Source organism: Equus asinus, chromosome 5 (assembly GCF_041296235.1).
Source record: "Equus asinus isolate D_3611 breed Donkey chromosome 5, EquAss-T2T_v2, whole genome shotgun sequence".
NCBI classification, from domain to species: domain Eukaryota; kingdom Metazoa; phylum Chordata; class Mammalia; order Perissodactyla; family Equidae; genus Equus; species Equus asinus.
In genome coordinates, this window is record NC_091794.1 from 13451591 (window position 1) to 13472071 (window position 20481).

At 37.2% G+C, this 20481-nt stretch overlaps 1 long non-coding RNA gene across 2 annotated transcripts in view; it reads right to left on the reverse strand.

The window, feature by feature from the left end:
• Window positions 1–235: 235 nt before the first annotated feature.
• LOC123286091 (uncharacterized) overlaps window positions 236–20481 on the reverse strand; it is a 169384-nt gene continuing 149138 nt past the window's right edge. The window contains exons 4-5 of one of the 2 annotated variants that reach the window (XR_006528328.2): window positions 14897–14990; window positions 236–1089 (exon numbers count right to left, since the gene is read on the reverse strand). This is a non-coding gene — a long non-coding RNA (uncharacterized lncRNA). The remainder of the gene's footprint in view (window positions 1090–14896; window positions 14991–20481) is intronic. The other variant, XR_011503158.1, reaches the window with a different exon arrangement.

Below are 20481 nucleotides of genomic sequence, written 5' to 3' on the forward strand. Positions count from 1 at the left end.
TATCCCAGAGAAATGAACACATGTTCACACAAAAACCTATAAGCGATAGTTCGTAGCAATTTTATGTGTAATGGAAACAACCAAAATGTCCTTCACTAAGTGAATAGTTAAACTCTGGTGTATCTACATCAAGGAATACTACTCAGCAATCGAAAGGAATGAATTACTGATACATACAACAACGGACAGATCTCAAGGGCGTTATTATACCAAGTTAAAGCCAATCTCAGAAAGTCACATACTGTATGATTCTATTTAATGTTTTTGAAATAAAGAAATTATGGAGATGGGAAACAGATTGGTGCTGTCAGGGATCAGGGACGGTTGGAGGGTGCTGATGAGAGCAACTATAAAGCAGTGGCACAAAGGAGATCTTTGTGGTGATGGAATGGTTCTATAGCTTGACTGTAGTGGTGGTCACAGGAATTAAGACGTGATGAATGACATAGAGCTATACACACGGACTGTATCCATCTTAATTTCCTGGTTTGGATATTGTGCTATAATTGTGCAAGATGAAACCAGTGGAGAAAACTGTGGGACATGCACGCGGGTCTTCTCTATATTCCTTTGCAACTTCCTGTGAACCTATAATTATTTCAAAATAGAAAGTTCAAAAAGTCCTTGTCCTGTGCAGCCAGGGTGTGGAAACACAAGCACGGCTCTGCATGAGGACAATGTGGATGCCCACTGCTATGCTTCTGCTTCAAGCTCTGTCTTTCTTGAGGCTCCTGCACAACTCTGCCCATGCTTGGCTCAAATCCATTTAGATTGCTTCCTTTTTTTATAATTACCTAAATTGGCTGAACTTTCACTCACTGTTGTAGAGAATTAATTGGTATCATGGGTCAGGAAAGGAAGTTGGGCAATATCTATTAAGATCCTTAAAAATATTCACATCCTTGGGGCCGACCCAGTGGCATAGTGGTGAACTTCACTCTCTGCTTCGTGCTGCCCATGGCCCAGGGTTCGCCAGTTCAGATCCTGGGTGTGGACCTACATATGACTCATCAAGCCACGCTGAGGCAGAGTCCCACATAGAAGAACTAGAAGGACGTACAACAGCATATACAACTATGTACTGGGGCTCTGGGGAGAAAAAAAGAAAAAGGAAGGTTAGCAACAGATGTTAGCTCAGGGCCCATCTTCCTCACCAAAAAAAAAATTCACATCTTTCCACCCAATATTTCCAGTCCTAGCAATCTACCTTAAGGAAAACACCAAAATGCAGTCAAAGAGTTACTGCAGTTCTAATCACAATAGCAAAAAATTGAATGCAAACTAAGTAGTTAAATAATTGTAGATACATCCATATGCCAAAATGAGGCACGCTTTTAAAATACACTGGTGAGAAATATTTACTCAATCTCACAAAGAATGAACCAAAAACTGTGTATGAATTTTGTTTCCAATTATGTTAATTTGTATGTGCAAATAAAACATGCTAAAATGTAAATAGAGATAACTTTTGAGTGATTTGATTATGAGTGATTTTGGATTTTCTCCTTTTAAGTTTTTCCAAATTTTCTAATTTTATACAGTGAATATGAACTTTTATATTTACCCATAATACTGTCCAGGGCAGGTATGGCTTATGAGACACATCTACAGGCTTTCAGAATGCTTAAAGAAAACCTTGCCCCTAAACATACACAGAAACGCAGTCCATTCTGTCCACATTTTATTCCAAACTCTCTTGCAAATCTCTAGATTCTACCAGCTAACATAAAGTCAGACCTTCTTTTCCAAACATATGATGATGGCCCTCTATTCTGGCTCTCCTGTCACTCACCTCACCCAACCCTTAGCCTAAACCCTACCATTCTGCCATCTGATATCAGGACAGTACTGCATCCTCCATCCTCTCAGATGTGAAAGTCTGAGAGCTATTTAAAAGAGACAAAGGGTGAAGTAATTTCTGTTTACATCTAATTAAAAATCTTCCAGAAAGAGTGAGAAATAGTCCTATAGTTCTTGGCTGCCAATAAAAATTCCTTTAAATGAATATTTTCAATGTTTATGATTTAGAAACACATTTTTGAGTGTCATGGTATTTTGTTATTAACTTCTTTATTTTCTATAATTAAGTTTCTCTTTGGCAGTTTGAACTCTTCTAATGAAGTGCTTTAATAACAAAAAATGTTTGTGTTTTACTTTTACTAGATTCAAGCTTTATTTTAAAAAGAGAGCACAAAATAAAGTTATATTTTTCTCTTTAATTTGATTATATTCTACCTATCACAAAATTTATATTAATCTCATTAAAATATGAGTAAGTGCTTTTATGGTGTTTGATTTTACAACATTTCCCAATGTCCCTTTAAATGTCTTCCCTTGCATGTTTTCTAGATTATACATCAGCCCAGTGCTGTCCTTCATCTTGCTTCATTCGTCTTAATAATCCAAAGATCTTCCAGTAATTACAGTTCAGAGGTATGCTTTTTGTGGGAGCTTTCGGCATTGCAAGTCTTAATCTTTTATTTTAACCCTTTGAGAAACAGATATACCCCAAAAATGGGACAGAGTAACACTGGAGTCCTAAATTCTCATTCAACTCTCACATTTATTGTGTCACCTTTGCAGATCGTTATCCTCAGTGTTCTCATGTGTAAACTATAAACACTGGACCAGAGGATCTCTAAGAGCTGTCTTATGGATTCCATCCTGTTTTCCGAACTTAAGATACTCAACTCTGTCCAGAAACAGGACAAGTGGACTGCTCTCACTGTTGCAATCCATTTCCAAAAGCGCAAATCTTGAACAGGCTTTTGTTGCAGAAGTAATATCAAATAAGGGGCATGTGGCCTTCGGATGCCAAAGCCTGATTCCTATCAGCTCTAAAGTGCACAGAAATATTCTTAAAATGTTATAATTTAAGTTCAAATTTCCTCAAATCAGGTCCATAGTTTCTTGGATAGAATTATACTAGTGTAAGGAGTCAGAGGACCAATCTTGAGTTAGTTTTGGGCTGACAGTCACTTGACAAGACTCCAATAAACTTCCAAGAACCTAACAAACACTCCAGGTGAGAAAGTTTACAGGGCAGTGACCGGCTTATGACTCTCTTTGTTCTTTCATTTGATGATGACCGCAAACTAACAGGGAGAAATCTAGAAGCAGGGAGAACCAAGAGCCTGCACATGACAGACTAGCTAATTTAGATTGCAATCCAGAGCATAACTCTATTTATTGTGAGTTCAAACGTTGTTTGAAAAGTTTTAACATGAAGAAAAACAAATCAGAATTAAATTGTAGGGGTTATAATTTATGCAGAGATGCATTTTGAGTTTATCTTTCCAATTATTAACCATTATTTAATGAATGAATTATTAATCATTAACTAATAATTATCACAAAGCATATATTGCTTTGTGTTAGAGTATATGTAGTTGAGACATTATATAGTCACTCATTCAGTCAGTCTTTCTACAAATATTTATAAATGTCTACAATACTAAAAACCCTGTGCTAGATGAAACATAAATCTTAAATAAATTTAATGACAATAATAATATTATTATGATGATGATAACAATACACCAAAATAATAGCTTACAATTATGTAGTGTCATAGCACAGTTATAGCACTGTCATAAATCCATATATATTTATTATATATATTTATTATATATATAACTATATATATATATGCTCATTAATCTTTCCAGCAGCCCTATGAGATTGGTAATATCATCATCCCCATTTTACAAATAATAAAACTGAGGCATAGACTGTTAGATGCCTTGCCCAAGGTCTGGGTCCCAGATCTATTATTTGGCATAGACTGTAAGTTTAGAGTCTCAGTCTCTTAACTACAATAATACAAATATTAGGTTGAAGCATAAAATTGCAGTTTTTGTTGGTCAAAAATGGTTGAATATCATTGATTTCATATGGTTCAACCACATAGGATTGCATGCATAAAGTGAAAAATCAGTTCTCGTAATGACAGAGTTGTAAGAATTTAGAGGTGGTAATAACCAAAGGGCTGATGTTCTCAAAGAAGGCTTCAGGGACAAGGTGGAAATTGATCTCAGCTTTAAAGGATAGGACTTGGACGGAGGAAAAAACTGGGAAGATTTTCTAGGCAAGAAGACGACATACACCAAGTCAGGGAGGTAAGAATGCACATCTTCTATAAGCATTAACTTTCATTTGGTTCCCTGCTATGGGGTCTTACACTCTTCTCTTGCCTAATTTCCAGATTCTAGTCACTCCCAGGACCACTATGAACTAATTTGCCCTAAACAGAGGTGTTACGTGTTGAATTGTGTCTCCCTAAGATTCCTATGTTGAAGTCCTAACCCCCCAGTGTCTCAGAATGTGATCTTATTTTGAAATAGGATTGTCTCACATATAATTAGCTAAGACGAGATCATTAGGGAGAGCCTTCATCCAATGTGACCAGATTCCTTAGTAAAAGGGGAAGTTTGGACACAGAGGCATGAACACAGGGAGAATGCATGTGAAGATGAAGGCAAAGATTGAAGACGAAGTGCAGAAATGCTTCTACAAGCCAAGGATCACCAAAGATTGCCAGCAAACCACCAGAAGCGAGGTGAGAGACGTGAAACAGACTTTCTCTGACAACCTTCAGAAGTAACCAACCCTGCTGACACCTTGACCTTGGAACTTCTAGCCTTCAGTACTATGAGACAATAATTTGTGGTACTTTATTATGGCAAATTTGAGTTACAGTTAAGCCAACAGACCAGGAGATGATTGTCAATGAAAAGACACTTTATAACTCACAGTTCCCAAGAAAAGGGGGCAGACTATGCCATGGGGGCCACCAGGAGAAGCATCAGGGTCAGTCAGAAGGCAGTGGGAGAGGGAAGAACTGTGGGCAAGAGCCTTTACTGTGGTTTCCATGGGAAAGAAGAGGTGAGGCGGGGTAAACTGGCTTAGAATTGCTAGTTTGAACAATTTCAGTAGGCTGCCTCTAGCTGTCTTGGGTGATTGGGGCAGGTGGCTAGTGGCCTAGAGTGTGAGAAGTCCACAGAGGAGGTGGTTGGGGTGTGGACTCTGGATTGGTTAATTGGTTTTTGAAAAGTGCACTTCCAGGAGTGTTGTTTACTATCTCTCGCTATTGGGTAATCCAGGGTTGGGGGGCGGGGGCGGGGGCAATCCCTCCAAGGTCCCAGATATCAAAGCATCAGAATGCAGAAAATGAAAGACATGCTTAATGCACCAATTAGATGACCACTGAGCCATGAAATGGGGGCACTTTTTTGAACTTCTTTAAATTAATTTTTATTTAAATTTTATCTTTATTAATTATGTGTACCTCTTTTTATTTTTATATTTGCTAATATTTCAGAAGAAAAAGTAACTTTCTATGAATAAAGAAGCACTTAGGAATTACTATGTGGATCCAGACATTGCTTTAAGAAGCACTGAAAACCACAGTATAAGTAATAATTATTTATTTAATAAATTTATCATATGCAGTACCATTACAATGTGTGAACACGATATGCAAATTTTATGGTCCACTTGTTAGGATATATGAAATTGTTGGTTGTTGTGTTGCATAATGATTGCCATGAATAGTAAATATTTGATGTAAATGTTTCAGATTAAAATGCATTAACTGAGACTCTCTGAGATCAGTTTGTGCGCAGTGACAGCAGAATAGTCTTGATCCTGGAGAGGGGGCTGTCATGGAGACTCTGGCCTTGCCCTATCCCAACCCAGCCCCCTAGCCCTAGCCCTCTTCCCTGCTCCCAGAGGAGCTCCTCTGACAATGCCTCTGTCCCCATGGTTGCTGCTCAGATGCTGCCAGGAAGCACACATGCAAAAGAATGTTAAAGCCAGATGTGTTTCAGGCAGAACAGGCCTCGTTCTGTGGTCCAGGCTGGTACTGTACTTTGACTAAGTACATCTCTTCAGGCCCCACATTACTGTTTACAATTTTCTGTTTTAGGAGCCCAGAGCAGACTCACCAAGGAACGAAATGGCAGAAACTATTGCTAGCTAGTGCTCCCTACATGTACATTTTCTATGTGCTGTAGGATAGTTTCTGTCCACTGACCTCAGCTATATTTCTATGTGCTCTCTCTCTTTCCCAACTGGCACCAAATCCAAAGTTTCCCCTAAAACTAACATATTGCTCACTCAGAGTTTCAGGGATGCTTATGCAGATAGGATACCACATGACCAGTCACAAGCTTCCAGAAGTGGCCATGCTTCTGGCATTCTCCTGATGCCTGAAAAATATTATTTCCTGCTTGGAACCACAGATTACACTTCAAAGAAATAAATTCCAAATTACACAAAAAAGCACATAAAGCAAATATACATATATATCAATGAGTTTCAGACGGAAGAGGCAGAGAACTGGGTTTAAGTTCTAATACTTGAGAGATTCATGGGAAAATCAATTGCCTACATTTGCTCTCTTTTCCTCACCTATAAAATGGAGGAAAATAATCACCTCCCTATTGTGATAATCAAGTAAGATAAAGGGTATTTAATTACTACCTAAACTGTAAAGAGCTCCAGAGAAAATGCCCCAAGGGCCCCTCTCCAGGGTTCTGCTTTGCCCAAGCTTTTCTTTGAGGGAAGATTTGTGGCCAGTCTTAAAAGGGAAGGGGTCAGAATGTTTGTTTTCTATAGAATTGAACAAGTTAGGGTAGGAGGCCAACATTCACCAGCAATCATGAGTAGAGACAATCCTGAAGAAATAGGCTACATGGCAAGAGTTTGAATAAGAAAGGAGAAGGAAGTTGTATGTCTAGGGATGCTAAGAAGCAAGGAAAGAGAAGAACAGAGATCTGGTCTAATATTTGAAGACACAGCCAGGAGTTATTTCCCAAAGAGTATTTCCCCAACAAGGCTACACAAGTAAGGTACAGTTTTTACATTAAATCATTTTCAACAAGGAATTGCATTCACACTAAAGATTTTGCTTTTTCTTCTCCTCATCTGCCCAGAAAAACTTTCAAATTGCTATGCTAAGCATTATTTCTTTAAAGTTAAAATAAGTAATTCTCTTATGAATATTTAAAAAGAATCACCATAGTATGCCTTAATAGAACAGTACAAATATCAAAAGAAACTTCTACAATCACAAATACAGAAAAATATGTTTAGATGTGCTCCAAATCCTCCAGAACTATGTAAGTGCTACAATAGCTTTAAATACATTCTATCAATTTCTGGGACAAGAATCCCATTACAAAAACACAACCTGTATTCTTTAAAATAGAGACATCACTCAACCAAAGACATGAGTTACTTCTTCAAAAAAGTAGCTCACTGAAATGGAAAGCTCACATATACCCACAAATATCTTCATACACATGTATATGAATTATATATGTCCATATAAACATAGGTAGATATTACATAAACATCGAAAAATTAGAGTATGCACGGTTCTCTTTCAAATTCCATATTATTTTAATGAAATTTTCAAGAAGAGATGTTCCTTTTAAAGAAGCACTTGGATAAGCTTTAGAACAATCTGCCTGACAAAAGGCAGCAGTAACTATTCCTAAGACAATTTATAGCTCATATTCTTTCATTCACTGAATACATAGTCTTGTTAACACGGTGAGAAATTAAACAAATGTACATTTCCGTAAAGCAGATGATTGTCTGAAACTAATTACTAAGTCAAGTGTTTGTGTAATTGTTGTAAACACTTCTTATAAATTTGTCATTTTTCCACACTATAAGACCTTTTGAGACTTAAGTTTTCACGTTTTCATCCCCTGATTAACAAGTTATTTACCAAAATAAAACCCCCAAATCACTGTATGCTATAATTAAATGCCCGCATATGCTTTGAAGATAAAGCAATGATTGCAAATTATTCAAAAGCATTAGTGTAGGAATAAGTCCAACAAATACACTGAGTGGATATACAGGTGTTACAGGTAGAAATATGCCTCTTTTCCTATCCTGTAATAACAGCTGTAATGAGGACAGCTAGTTTTAAATACCCTTTTTTGGAATAAACCATCAGTAAGAGTGGTAACTTCTGGAAATGTAAAAATATTCAGGAATTTTGCCGATTCTATTATTAGCTATAACTTGTCTTCCTCTTCTCTTCCTCTTTCTCTTCCTCAGAATGTTTAACAAGAGATCAATGGGCCAAAATGCCTAGGAAGAATAGGTACCTGCAGACCAGGAATTCTTAAAGCTGGTGAGTAAATATTCAGTATCAATATCGTTAACGTTTCCATTCACTTTTTCATTCATCTATCCATTCAGTCACCAAATATTTACTGAAGAACTGTCACAGGTCCAAACTTACAGAGACCAAGAAAATGCCCAGTTTTTTACTTCAATAAACTCACACTCTATTAGGCACATAAATGAGCAATACTACCAAATCATTGAAGAATTACATTGGGGTATTTTCTGTAAGATTCACTAGTACAGGAAAAAAATGATAACAAAACCTTAAAATAATAGCTTAATACATACTCCTCTTGGTGTACAATCTTATGACCTGTGGGTTTTGAAAACAATCTACTTACTTAGGTGACAGAGATGATGTGGGTCAGGATCAATGACGAGTCCTTTTGCCTGATAGAAGTTAAATGAGCAATCACTGCTAGGCTAGCTCTGCCTTCCATCCCATCCCCATCCCTCAAAAGGCTGAAACGAACGAGACTTTTTACCAAGTAGAAAGAGTACCCATTTTTTCCTGTACTAGTGAATCTTACAGAAAATACCCCAATGTAATTCTTCAATGAAATGAAGTACCTTCAATGAAAGAGTACCCTCTTTCCCTCTCCTGGGAACTCGATTTTCTTTCTTTAGAAATCATATTGCAAAAGTAAAATTAACACCTTTCAATATAAGTCAAAAAAAAAAACACCTCATTTTCAAAAGCAATCATTCTATAAATTTGGAAGTCACTCAAAAAGAGATTTCCTTGTGTCAATTTTCCACTATCCAATAGGAAAAAAAAGCTAGAGCAAGTATGGGCAATTTACAAATCCATCTCTGAATTATTGAGTATGTATTTAATTGCCAGACTTTAGAATCAGTGCCAAATCAACACAACAAATAAAATATTGTATAACTTTCTTTGTTAAAAATTTAAAATTCTGAAGCAAAATTTTCTTTTTAGTTATTGATGTGGTGTACCTTAATAGAAACTTGACCTCCTACTCCTGAAAATGCTCTTAGAAAGATGAAAGTGATTAGCTTCTGTAAATTGAGCTCTGGTTTCCCCAAAGTAATATTTCCTACTTTTCCTTTTACAGATGTTATATGAAATCTGAAAAATAAAAGAATCATAAATGGAGTAGGGACTATGGAGTTGAGAATATATAAAAGATAGTGATGATCTAGGGCGCAATGGGAGGGAAAGATTCAGGAAGGGGAGAATGAGCACGAGCCTAGAAGTTTAATTTCCATTTGGAAGGAGGAGAATGGATCAAATGGAGTTTCCACCATGTGTCAGGGTTTATTTAATCTTACTTAATGTTAATGGCAACCATATGAGAGAGTATCTTTCCACACTTTACAGATGAAAGAACTGGACTTCAGTAAAATATCCAGAATCCCATAGTGGCCAAGCTGGCTACAGAATCCACATCTGTATGATTCTAAAACCTGCCTCCATTCCCTTCTAGATAGGAAAAGAGGGGTCTGATTAGAACAGATTATTCCAGAAAACAGAAACTATTAGTATGCTGGTATCAGGCAATTCTGAACAAACTACAAAAATGTGATCACTCTCCAATGACTCAGGGATATTTTATTCAAAACACCAGATATTTCTATTAGTTTTTGCAATGATCTTTATGTTCTGGCATGAGAACTTTCTCAATCAATGTAACCAGTGTTAGACCATCCAAGAAGTTAAGAATTCTTGTTCCAGTCTTGGTTTTTACTAATAAACTTTCCTAGGACTATTCCAATATCTCTTTGCTCTAATTATAAAATGCTTTCCACAGTATAAGAAAATTCTGAGATACTAATGAGTTCACGCATGTGATGTCCTTTGAGTTCCTTGAAAGAAAGGGCTAAGAGTGATGTTACTTCCTTTAATTCCCTTTCATTTGATGTCCTGTCTAAGTTGTTTGCGGCTTTTTGAGTCTGTTAGTCTCCAGAAAAATGAAGCCACCCTTCAATGCCCAAGTAAGAACAGGGGTCAGTTAATGGTTTAAATTCTACCTCTTGGCTTCTAAGAACAAAGAAAGGTGCTTTGATTTCCATAGCTTTACGGTTTGTGTATTTGTCCTATGCGATGATGTCAGATTAACTTAATAAGAATTCAGAAGGTATTGGTAAGAGTAGGTGATGTGAGCATTAGAGAGATTGTCCTGACAAAATTGCAGAGCTACCTTTCAAGAATCCAGGAGGCAAAGAGTGGGAAAGGGGAAAAGTAGCTGTTAATGGATCCAGCAATATTTCAAGCGAACACATTTAGCTTTATAAAGCATTGAAGATGTCGTCAATTTGGTGACCCAGAAGACAAGCTCAGATGAAGAAATGTCTTTTTGACAGGAGAATGGGTTGTTTGTAAGTGGATTTTAAATGCACTAGAGATTGTTGGTATTTGGTGTCATATTGCAGTCATGCACAGAGTAACGTTTTGGTCAAGGATGGACTGCATATACGACAGTGGTCCCCTAAGATTAGTACCACATAGCCTAGGGGTGTAGTAGGCCATGCCATCTAGGTTTGTGTAAGTACTGCAGAGGAAGAAGAAATTCTCCTCTACCCTTCTTAGTTCTTTGCTGGTCTAAGAATTAAACTGACCTGAGACAGATTAACAGGAGAAAAACTAACAAAAGTCTAATAACATGTATGCATGGGAGAAACCCAAGAAAACTCACCACAGTGAGTAACTCACCACAGTGGCTGAAGCCCTCACCTTAAATACCATTCTCAGCTAAAGACAAAAGAGGATGTTGGGGGTGGGGAGAGTCAGGGACTTGAAAGTGAAGGAAGGCAATTCACAGGTAGGTGAAAAGGAGCAAACATTTGGAAAACAAGTGTTCAGCTACACAGAAACAGAACAACACAGAGGGGAGCCCAACAGTCTCTTCTAGGTTCTTCCCTGTCTACTACCTAGTTCATGTTAGGCTAAGATGATAGCTTGCTTCCTGAGACAGATTTTTTTATCTGAATTCTTTCAGGCAGTTAAGGGGGAGGTAACAAAAAAGACTTTCTGAGTCTTCTGTTTCTTAAAAATAATCAGCCTAAAATAATCTTCAAGTTAGAACAGACACATTTTGAGGTGATGAAATCCCCTAACAATGCGTTTCTCAAAACGTATCCCCATTGTTAGGTGGCACACGACTGTACTTGAAAAGCAAATCACGTAGCTCATAATCAACAGGTGATACTCCCTCTAGATCAAAAAAAGAATTTTAACTCAATATCTGGAGTTGCTAATCTTATTTTCTCAACTCCTCTTGGCCTCCTTTTATCCTGTTCTTTTTTCTGCTTTCTCACCAGGATCTTCAGCCTCTCACTTTCTTCTGGTTTCTTTCCATCAACATTTAAACGTGATCAATGTGTCCTTTGTCAAAAAAAATAAACAACGTCGTCTCAACCCCACAACCACTTCCACTGCTTGTCCATCTAATTCTTCGTAGCCAATTTTTCTTGAAACTATTTTCTTTGTGTTTTATACATAGTAAATAATATATGTCTAGCCAAATAATGTTCTGCTAGTACTTGGTGCGTTCTTCTGTTATAACCCTTATCACAGTGTATCATGATTATTTACATCTATAAGGTATATCAAGGTTGTTTTCATTCATAGATGACTCCTGAATGTATACTCCCAGCCTGTCCTCTTGAACTACAATTCAATCTCATGTTAATACAACTATTTATTAGATTTCTTCACCTAGGTGTCTTGTAGCACTCCACACTCCATTTATCCAAAACTGACTCATCATTTCCACTTGAAATCTACTTCTTTTCTCAAGTCTTCTCTATCCCAGTGAAAGGCAGCTTCATTCACTTTATTTTTCAAGCCAGAAATCTAGGAGTCATCCTTTATTTCTCCCCACACTTCACCTCCATTATTCAGTTAATCACTATATGTTGCCAGTTTATCCTCTACATACTTCTTGGATCTACCCATTTCCCTACACTAACTGTCTCTACTCCAGGCCATATCACCATTATCTCCATGAATTACTGGAATGGCCTCTTAACCCTCCCATCCATTCTACACACGTGACTCAGGAAGATCTTTCTAAATATAAATATGGTGCTATCACACCTCTGCCAAAACCTTTGCCCATTGCCCTTATGATAATGAAGAATCCTTTAACATGGATTGCAAGTCCCCATCTGTATCTCTAGTCTTGTTCCTCATTACTTCCTCCTAGACCAGCCTATTCTAGCATTGAAGAGTGACAGACAGATTTTTTTTTTCCCTTCTTCGAACCTGCGTTGCTCTCATGGTCAGAACTTCATATATGCAGTTCCCTCCTTCATGCAGTTCTCTGGAACACTCTTCTCTCATTCTATTCCCCTCCAACCTTAGAAAATTTTTAACATCTTTCAGATCTCTGTCTCTTTCTGGAAGCCTCCCCTGTTTGTCTAGTCAAATTTAGGTTTTATTCTATATGTTCCCATAAAACCTTGTATTTCTTCTGTTATTACTCATCAGACTTTTAATTCTTGTATAATTGTCTATTGGTGGTCCAGTGGTTAGGATTCGGCACTTTCACTGCTGTAGCCTGGGTTTGTTTCCCCTTCAGGAAACTACACCACCCGTCTGTTGGTTGTCATACTGTGGTGGCCGTTTGTTGCTATGATACTGAAAGCTTTGCCACCAGTATTTCAAATATCAACAGGGTTACCCATGGCGGACAGTTATCAGCAGAGATTCCAGACTAGGAAGAAGCACTTGGCCACCCACTTCTGAAAAAACTTGCCATGAAAACCTTATGCATGACAGCAAAGCATTGTCTGATAGAGGACTGGAAGATAAGAGGATGGTATAAAAGCACCAGGCAGGGTTCCACTCTGCTGTCCAGAGGGGTGCTAGGAGTTGGAATCAACTGGATGGCACAGATGACAACAAAATAATTGTCTATCTTTTTCAACAGAGTTGGTAATTTTTAAGAGAAGAAACTACGTCTCTTCTTGATCTCACTCTATCCCCAGCTTCTAGTATAATGCCTTACAAGTAGGAGGTGCTTAATAAAATTTGTATGTAAGTGATTATATCCAAAATAAAAAATAATATCATTTAAGCATACAAATTCCTGATAGTTAATTGTGTCCTTTCCTTATATCATAGAACACAGATTCAGAGTCCTTTGGATAGCATGATCATGCAATTGTTCATCCATGTCAGGACATTTTTGACAGCAAAGGGGATAATATTAATGAATTATACGTCAACAGGAGAAAACTAGGACTGTCACAGGCAAACTGAGAAATGTGGTCACCTTCCCTTAGGAGCAAGGCAGGTAACATAAACAAATAAAGCACAAGTGTGTCTGTTTTTTCTGGAGGTGGGGTATGTTCTATTGATCTGGAAATGGCAGCAACTATGCAGCTCCAGATAATTGTTACCATGTTGCAATATAGTCCCAGTCTTACCAAATCTTCTGATCTGTCAAGAAAAATAGGAAATCCAAATTTTATCTGAAACATCCTGATGTTTTAAATGTTGGTAACTCATTAAAAAAATTTAAAACAAAATACTTCTAAGTATGGGCAGGAGTTAAAACTGAAACTTGTAATCACCTACATAGCCCAGACACATGGAAATCAGTGTTAGCCATTGCTGACAGCATTATACCTTTAGTTGCTGAGTGGTAAGGAGGTTCAGAAAATCCAAAGAAAGGGGCCCAGGCAGCCAGGATATTGGGGGGACACTCAGGAGCCCTAAAAGCATCTCAATATTCTAAATCCAGTAGAGCCACACCTAAATGCCAGACCTGGTATAGATATAAGAGAAACTTCATGAGGACCACGAGAGTGTCTTCACTAAAACCCAAGTAATTGAGTTACTTCCACGATAGTGTGTTGATTTTTATTTTCCTACTCATTCATTACACAATCACTCCCTAAATGCTGTCTGTGTTCAATTTGCCCCCATATTAGGCATTAAATGTTCAGAATTCATGCACCCTGCCTCCACTACAGAGTTTCACTAGTCAGTTGCAAAACAGGTACCATTAGCTGCCAATGCCAAAATCATCAGTTTGGTGAATATAACTTAGGTCAGAAGGATTTAGCACAGCTTCCTCCTCACCATCAACAACTCTTACCTAGCCCACAATTTACCTGTGAGCAGTATCTGTCTAATATTCATAGTTCATCCTGCAAGCTTTTGCTTAATCTGGTAATAATGCACATAGGATGGTTTCATAATCAAGGACTGGATGACTAATTCATCAAGCAGCTTATGTTATTTATATTCTCCAAATGTATATAAAACAGATTTACAAAAATGATTATGCTAAGGATATAATTAAAGAATGAGCCACAAAGAACCTCTGAGATCATCTAGCCCAGCCTCTTCATTTTACAGCTGAGGAAACTTCACCTGGGGGAGGTTGAGCAATTTACTAAAGTCACACAACCTGCCAGATGTGCTGTTCACGTTCTCTGACCACCACCAAAGAGTTTGTGGGTAACAGACGTTTAGGCATGTGGATGGAGGTTACAGAATTTGAAGGGTGGGAGGGAGTTTGGGAACCAGAAATAGTTACTAGCTGATTACCAAAGATAGACTTTTCAGAGAGGCAAAGTAAACTTCCAGTGACCTCACCACAAAGCAGAGGTGGACTTCCTGCTGAGATGTTAAGGTCCTCACAGTCATCTGAGGAACAAAGTGGCACCCACCAGGAAATGCCTCGGGCCACAGATCCACTGGCTGGGGTAGCTTTTTCAGGCTTAATTTTGTTATTTTCTTTCTATCTCCAAACCACCTACTCTAATCACTCACCTCCTCTCATGTCCTCGTTTCCATTTGGTTTAGATCTCCTTGTTGCCTTTTGTTTTCTCCTTGTTGACATTCATCGTATTCCTTGCCGCATGGCCTGGTATTCCAAAGAAATATTTTAGTTTCCTTAAATTTTTCCATGGAATATTTCATTTATCTCCTCACCCTTACTGAAACCTGGATTTCTTGTGGCACACCACTTCCACGTGAGCACTTTTTATTGTCCTTCCTGCTTCCCATTCTTTGGCTGACTGAGTCATCCAAAACCCAGGTCACTCTTGATTTGTCCTGGCCCCCTGCCTTCTCTGTCACCAAGATTCTGTTTCAAGAATAACTTCTTAGGCCATCTCCTCTTCATCATGTATATAACCACTGCCTTAGTTCATAAACTTTGAGCTTCTAACTCAAAACATTGTAATTGACTCTTGAATGATCCCTCCTCCTCAATCTCCTTCCCATTTTAGCCCATTCTTCACATGGCCACCAGAGTTTTCTGTCCAAAGCACAAAGCTGATAATGTCACTACGTTTCCAATTACTTCCAAGATAAACTCAAAATACCTTAATAGTAAAATTGTTTATATGCTTTGACTTAGTAAATTAATTAAGAGAAACTTATTCTTAAGAAATAATTAGAGGGGCCGGACCAGTGGTGCAGCAGTTAAGTGCACACGTTCTGCTTTGGTGGCCCAGGGTTTGCTGGTTCAGGTCCTGGGTGCAAACATGGCACCGCTTGGCAAGCCATGCTGTGGTAGACGTCCCACATATAAAGTGGAGGAAGAAGGGCACGGATGTTAGCTCAGGGCCAGTCTTCCTCAGCAAAAAGAGGAGGATTGGCAGCATATGTTAGCTCAAGGCTGATCCTCCTCAAGAAAAAAAAATGAAAAGAAATAATTAGAGATGTAGAGAAATGCTTGTTTTCAATAATCTTCTCTGGAGTGTTATTTAGAAGAAGTGCCCCAAAGATGAAAGAAATCTGAATCTCAAATAGAAAAATAATTCTAAATTTTAGAATATTCATAAAGTATATTACAATGTAACCTTTAAAAAATTATGTTTACAAAAATTTCTATTGCCAGCCAAAATGGATAAGACCACTATAGCCTAACTCCCCAACTTATTACAATTAAAATCTCTGGACCAAATACAGAAAGTAAATACCTAAGGATGCTGAATAGTATACAAAGTATATTGAGGAGGGAATTCAAAACTAGAGGAAGGAACTCATATGAGTGTGACTTTCCCAGGACGTTTTTTCCTCTTTTCCCTCATGATAAAGACTTGAGAGTGAACCCCAATCACAGAAATGTAGTGGTGGCACAGACACCTAAGACTCCAAGAGAAACCTAATTTTTTAGGCCAGTGAACCGGTCTAAATGTGCCCGGCAAGATAGTTAGTGTAGCAGGATCCAATAGAAAAGAGAGCTGAAGAAGGAAATTCCCCTAATTCTATGTATGAATCAGCAAAGGTCCTGAGTTCATCACTAACCCATGAGTGCATGGGAAAGATCCAAAAGAGCACAGACAAAGCCTTGAGACTTGATCTACAATAAAAAGTACCATCTTAGCTCCAGACTAATCCCTGAGTGGCACAGAACCAAAGCAATGTAGTAAAGGTTTGGAAACTAAACTGATATTGAAGCCACTACCCAAAAAGGTGAGAAAAAAAACTGTGATCTGACCCTAAATAGCTTAAATTCCTGCTAAGACAACAAAATCAACAACGTCGCCGATAGGATTTTAACAGAATCCAGACTCTCAAAACATAATGTTCAAAATGTGCAGTATATAACTTCAAAGTAATCAACATACAAAAATTCAGGAAACTATGATGAATTATCAAGGCAAAAAATAATCAACAGTTTCCAACCACAAAGCAACCCAAATGTTGGAATTGCACAGAATGACTTTACAGCAGATAATATGACCATTGCTTCATTAGCCAAGAGTAAACACACTTAAATAAAAAATGAAAACTTTAGAACTAAAAAAAAATACAATATGTAAAACTTTTTAAATTCACTTATGAGCTCAAAAGAATGGAGATAACAGGTGAAAATCTGGGAACCTGGAGAGAGACAAACAGAAATTATCCAGTCAAGAACTAGAGGGACTATATTGAAAAAATATAACAGAGCTTTAGGTACTTGTAGGACAATTTCAAAAGTTCTAACATTCTTATCACTAAAGTCCTATAGGAGAGGAGAAAAAAATGGTGCAGAAAACAATACTTGAAGAAATATTGGCTAAAATATCCTCAAATTAGTGACAGACATAGATTGACAGATTCAAGAAGCTTGGAAAACCCTAAACGAGATAAACTCAAAGAAAACCATGTCCAGACATATCATAGTCAAACTGGTGAATACCAAAGATAAAGAAAAAATCTTCAAAGCAGTGAGAGAAAAATGATCAATTACATATAGGGAGCAACAATTCAAATGACTGCAGTTTTCTCACCAGAAAATAGTAAAGCAAAATCTTTTCAATAATAAAAGAAAAGAACTGTCAACCCAAAATTCTAGAGCCAGTGAAAATATCCTTTAGACATGAATGTGAAATAAAGACATTACCAGATGAAAGAAAACTAAGAGAATTTATTGACAGCAGACCTACTCCAAATGATATACTAAAGAAATTTCTTCATATTTAAGGGAAGTAAAACAAATCCTACACAATCTCTTCCAGAAAATAAAAGAGAAAGAAACTCTTCCCTGTTCATTCGATGAGGCCAGAATTAACCTGATACCAAAACCAAACAAACACACTTACAGAAAACTACAGACCAATATCCCTCACAAACATAGATACAAAACTCAAAGACAAAATAATATCAAATCGAATCCAGCAATGTATGCATATGATAACACATCATAACCAAGTGGTGTTTGTCTTGAAATGCAAGGCTTGGCCAACATTTGAAAATCCATCAATGTAATTTACCATACCAATATTCTAAAGATTAAAAAACATATGATCATCTCAATAGATGCAGAAAAGCCTTTGAAAAATTTCAGCATGCATTCATGATCTCAGTAAATGAGGGATACAAGGGAAATTTCTCAGTTTGATAAATGTCATTGTGATGGTAAATTTCATGTGTTATATTGACTGGGCCAAGGGATGTCCGATTAAACATTATTTCTGGGTGTGTATATGAGGGTGTTTCCAGATGCGAGTAGCATTGGAATCAGAGGACTCAATAAAGTAGATAGCCCTTCTCCCAGTGTGGCGGGCACCATCCAATCCATTGAGGGCCTGAATAGGACAAAAAGGTGGAGGAAGGAGGAATTCACCACTTTTGCTTCCTGCCTGCCTGCTTGAGATGGGACATCAGTCTCTTCCTGCCCTGGAACTGAGATCTGCAAAGCAGCTCCTCTGGTTCTCAGGCCTTCAGGCTGAGACTGAAATTATACCACCAGCTGTTCTGGGTCTCCAGCTTACAAACAGCAGATCAGGAGACTTTGGCTTCTGTTATCACATAAGTCAATTCCTCATAATAAATCTCTTCCTATATATATCTATCTCCTATTGGCTCTGTTTCCCTGGAGAACTCGGACTAATACAATCATCTACCAATATGCATACATACATTTGTATATACATATACAAAAAACTATGGCTAACATGATACTCAATGGAGAAATCTGAATGTCTTCCTTCTAAGATCACGAGCAAGGCAAAGATGTCCACCCTCACCACTCCTATTGAACATCATATGGGAAGTCCTCGGCAGTGCAATAAAACAAACAAACAAAAAATGTACAGTTTAGAGAGGAAGAAATGAAACCCTATTTTCAGATATGATAATCTACTTAAATTGAAATTGATGAAAAAGCATTTATCACTAATAAGTGTGCTTAGTAAGGTCACAAAATATAAGGTCAAATATGTCTAGCATCAGTATCCTCAAAACTACAAAACACTGACAAAAGAATCAAAGATGGAAATAAGTGAGAGATAAATTATATTGTTCATGAATTGGAGACCTCAATGTCATTAGGATGTCAATTCTCCCCAGACTGATCAATAAATTCATTACAAACCCACTCAAATTCCCAGCAGGATTATTTTGCAGATATTAATTATAACATTTATATGGAAAGGCAAAGGAACTAGAAGAACCAAACTTTTTTTGAAAAAGAAATTAAAGGTTGCATATGATTTGATTTCAAGACTTACTATAAAAGCTATGATAATAAAGACAGTGAAGTGTTGGTGAAAAAATAGACACATAGGTCAGTGGAACAGAATAGAGAGTACAGAAATAGACCCATACACCTACAGTCAGCTGATTTGAGAGAAGTCAAAGTCAATTTGATGGAGAAATGATAGTCTATTATACAAATGGTGGCAGAACAATTAATACACATATGCCAAAAAATGAACTCAATACATACTTCACACTGTATATAAAAATCAATTCAAAATAATACATAGATCTAAATGTAAAAGCTAAAACTATGAAACATATAGAAGAAAGTGCAAGAGAAAAACTTTGTGACTGTGGATTAGACAAAGAGATTTGAGATACACCCAAAGCGCAGTCCATAAAAGAAAAAAATTATAGATTGACTTTATCAAAATATAACTTTGCCCTGTTAAGAGAATGAAAAAAAAGCCACATACTGGGACAAAATATTTGCCAATCACATACCTGACAAAGGAGTTGACCCAGAATATGTAAAAAATTATGAAAACTTGATAATAAGAAAACAACCCCAATTTAAAAAAAAATGGGATAGAGGTTTGAATAGACACTTCACCAAAGAAGATATATGGATCCAAATAAGCACATGACAAAATGCTCAACATCATTACTCATCAAGGAACTACATATTAAAACCACAGTGAGATGCCATTACACACCTATTAAAGTGGTTTAAAAATATTGATAATACCAACTGCGGATGAGGATGGAGAGCAAACAGAACTCTCACACCTTGCTGGTGAGAAAGTAGAATGATACGGCCTCTTAGGAAAAGAGCTTGCCAGTGTGGTATATATCTAAATATAGGCTTACATTTAGGATCCAACAATCCCACTCCTACATATTTACCCAAGAAAAATGAAACTTACGTTCACACAAAAACCTGTATGAATATTTTAGCAACTTTATTCATAACTGTTGAAAACTGGAAGCAACTCAGATGTCCTTCAGTTGGTAAATGGATGAATAAACCCTGGTGCTTTCATATAGAAAAATGCTAATCAGCCGTAAAAAGGAAGTCAGCAATAGAAGGCAAAAACATGGGTAAATCTCAAATGATTCCATCATTTGATATTATGGAAAAGGACAAAATGCTAATTGCTGGTTAGTGATAAATTAGTGGTTGCTAGTTTTCGGGGCTGGTAGAGGGATTAACTACAAAGGAGAAGTATAAGGGAATTTGCTGGGGGTGGGGAGGGAACTGCTCTGTGACTTGATTACGGCGGTGGTTGCACAGCTCTATGCATTTGTCAAAGGTCACAAACTATACATCAGATGAGTGTTACTGTTTACAAATTTTTTAATTAATAAAAAATGTTAAAAGATCATGTTTAGAATAATGTTTAATTACATGGGAAATTTTCATTAAGAAACAAAAG